Consider the following 3644-nt stretch of genomic DNA (forward strand, 5'->3'; position numbering starts at 1 on the left):
TTAATTCTTAATGACGAGCAACACGAAGTTAGAGGAACTCCACTCTCACACTTCACTGCCTCTAGAATGAGCGCCCAACACAAACATCTGCACAGTCCCTTTCTCAAACAACCAACATCTGTCACAATAGTAGCCAATAACACCGACGCACACCTCGCTGACAGTTTAACATTAAACAGCCAAAGACGAGATTTCAAACAACTCTTCAGTACGCATCCTTTTCTACAATCTACTCCGGTGTTCATTTCGAATCTCACACTGCATTGCAGTCAATGCTTCTACCAGCTATTTAGTATCATTTATGAACACTCTCCTACCTTCCCCAATGCAGATGAACAATCCGATTAGGTAGAGCGAAGCGAAGGTCATTTTTTTTCCCTCAGGAGCTGGCCTTGTTGCGCGCTGACAGGTCCCGGAGACTCGCACACAGAGTCGCTTGCTCGTCTGCCAGAGCCTTCCCTGAAACTGGCGCTGGAAACGCTGCCACAGTGAACTATATCGCATGCCAGCCTCTGCCAGAATATCCTTCCGCGGCGGGGCGGCGCGTCGCCTTCACACTCCGACGGTAAGTCGGGCCAGTAGTTGCTCCGAGCGGGAGTGTCCGTACTTAGGGAGAGAGTGACGGGAGGGTACGGTGAGAACAGGAGGTCGATGGATGGAGAGCCAGAGATCTGGACAGAACCAGCTAGGGAAGGAGCAATTGATACAGGTACATTATAGTTAGGCATATTGAGGCAGGTATGGGTATAGAGAAAGGCATGAGCTGTCCGTGTGTGTATGATTCCATGAATACATGGGAGGCAGTCGTGTCGATGTCGGTAGATCAGTGGAGTTAGTTTGGTTAAAAGGTGTAGGGTGAGAGAGAAGGAATGGGAAGTTGTGAGTCGTGGGTCCCTGGAATAAATAGGTGGCAACTAGTCATTTTAAATAATTATCAAAATCGCGCCGTGTCTGTCTAAACCGTTGCACCTCCCGTCAATGTGATCTGTTACAGCAGCCCCTGTCCCCCAATATTACAGACGTTATGGACAACCCTGGCGGATACAATCTGCGGATGGACCCCGGGCTCTGAGATCCGAGGTTCCCAGCGGCTGACAGATATCTGACCAGCCCTTGGAAGGGGAAGGGTTGTCACTGCAGTTTAGGGGAAAAACCACACACAAAACGCGCGAGAAAGTTTGTTTCCATCTCACGCAGATGGAGCGAGAGTCGGTATTTTTCAGGCTTTGCCTGGCAACCATAACAGTTCTTCTGAGAATGGAAAGTAGCTTTGTAAAAGATACCGTGTGCGTTTCCAGATGCATCTCCTGCGGGCTGGTGTTGACTGTGGCGGGGCTGTGGGCTACTATGTGCAGGCGACGCGTGTTATGTAGTTAACAGAGATTTTCGGAGACCGGAGATAACAGGAGTCGTTCCTCTCAGGTTAATTACGCAAGACTCTTAACTTGTGGTTAAAGGTACCCGATCCACCCTAGAGACTAGAAATCCGCAAAATCCGGATCACCAGTGCCGAGGAAATAATCAGCAGGTTATCAGTTGCATGAAATTGGCACCGCTTCTAAGCGTGCCGATATTGTACGTTTAATGTGTTAACAAGCAAAACAAAATGAGCTGAACATTTCACTAATTTCAGGGCATCCAGTTATTCAATTTTTAAAAGTAAAATAATATAAGAAAAACAATCGAAATAGAGAAAAAAATTACTGGTTGGAATCTAACCGTGCCTCACTTTTAAATAAACTGCATAATATGGAGAATATTTTCAATATTTCAATGTTTATCTTTTAAATTTTGGATAGCAGTTCTGCAGATCTTGAGTGATTTGGAAATCGGGGGGGGGGGGGAACCTGCAGTTGTTGGAAGTCTGAGACAACTCAGTAAATGAGCGTGTTAAGCCACGCTAATCATTTCTCCAAGCAGTAAGGCTGATCAGCACCTCCACCCCGCCACACTCCCCAGCACCGCTACTTTAGCATTTCCTGTCAGAGGCATCTTATGTACGGACACTCTGTGCCCGGCATTACTTTATGGACATATCAATCTATGTATATAAGCTATACCTATTTATACTTATTGTCTTTTTATTATTGATTTTTTATTATTGTGTACTTTATTTTGTGTTTCTTGTGCTGCAATGGATCCAGAGTGAAAGTATTTTGTTCTCCTTTGCACTTGCATACTGGAAATGACATTAGATAATCCTTGCATCTTAGGTGTTAGACTTGAAATGTTAACTCTGTGTATCTCTCTCCTCAGATGCTGCCCGATCTGTTGAGTTCTTCCAGCTCTTTTCCTTTGCTTATGTGCTACTGGTTCAGAAGTATGTTGTAAAATACTGTGTTTATGATTTGTGTGAACAGATGTGGTAAAAAAAAATCTCAGTTTCAACATTCGGTGGAGCTTTAAACCACAAAAAAAAGTACTAATTATTTGCAGAGGGGAATCATTAGGCTGGTGCTTGTGATTTGGGAATTTAGTTTCATTGAGTATTTAGATAAACTAATGTTGGCAGAATTAATTCACACTGAATCACTGAATCTTGGGTTTGCCTTCAGAATTTTACAGGAACCATTGCAGATAAAGAGCCCATCCCATAGGTACAGGAACGTCAGAACCCAAACTGCCAGACTGGTAACTACACTTTCACCTAATAAATACCCTGCCATCGCCAAGGTCTCATCACTCGCAGGAGTTTGGGACTGAGAGGAAAGTTGGATCAGCCATGCTGAAATGGTAGAGCAGAAACGATGGACCAAATGGCCTAATTCTGCTCCTATATCTTATGGTCTGTACTGTTTACTGTTTATATATACTGTATTTTACTACATGCATTTTGAATTATATACTTTTAATTTAAAGAATGAGGTTTTGTTTTAAGTGCTGTACATGACGTATGTTTTGTGGGTGCACTGTGGTCCAGAGGAACATTGTTTTGTTTCATTGTATATATGTCCAGTCAGATGACAATAAACTTAAATCTGTAAACAAAACTTTCTCTTCAGTACAAGGTGATGGCAACAAGGGAGTTGTTCTTCCTGGAGGAGAAATTTGGGAGAAAACCCAAAGGAAGTTATGAAGATTAAAAAGAAAATGTCTAAAGTTATGAAAAGAAAAACACTTCTGATCTTGATTGAAATGGTAACTCAGTATCTTGTCGCCACAAGGAGTAGCATCTATCATCGAGGACCCCTACCACAGGCCGTGATCTTTTCTCACTGCTACCCAAGTGAAGAAGCTACAGGAGACCTAAGCCCCACATTACCAGCTTCAGGAACTGTTATTACGCTTCAACCAACAGACATCTGAAATGGCATGAATAACCTCACTCACCTCAACCCTGAACTGATTCTACAACCTGCAGACTCACTTTTTAAGAGGTTTCTACAACTCATGTTCACAGTATTATTTATTTAGGTATTTGTTTATTATTATTATTATTATTGATTATTATATCAGCACAGATTATCTTCTTTTGCACATAGGTTTTTGACAGTTTGTTGTTTCATCAATTCTGTTGTATTTCTTTGTTCTACTGTAAATACCTGCAAGAAAATGAATCTCAGGGTAGTATATGGTGACATAAAATGTACCTGTACACCTGCAACAATACATCCAATCATATGGCACCAACCCAATGCATTGAC

At 42.5% G+C, this 3644-nt stretch overlaps 1 long non-coding RNA gene across 1 annotated transcript; it reads left to right on the forward strand.

The window, feature by feature from the left end:
- The first annotated feature begins 490 nt into the window (after positions 1-490).
- Positions 491-3200, forward strand: LOC134347460 (uncharacterized). Its single transcript, XR_010018162.1, has 3 exons — positions 491-709; positions 2556-2785; positions 3003-3200. It is a non-coding gene; the product is annotated as an uncharacterized LOC134347460 (long non-coding RNA).
- The last annotated feature ends 444 nt before the right edge of the window (positions 3201-3644 follow it).

Source organism: Mobula hypostoma, chromosome 6 (assembly GCF_963921235.1).
Source record: "Mobula hypostoma chromosome 6, sMobHyp1.1, whole genome shotgun sequence".
NCBI lineage: Eukaryota > Metazoa > Chordata > Chondrichthyes > Myliobatiformes > Myliobatidae > Mobula > Mobula hypostoma.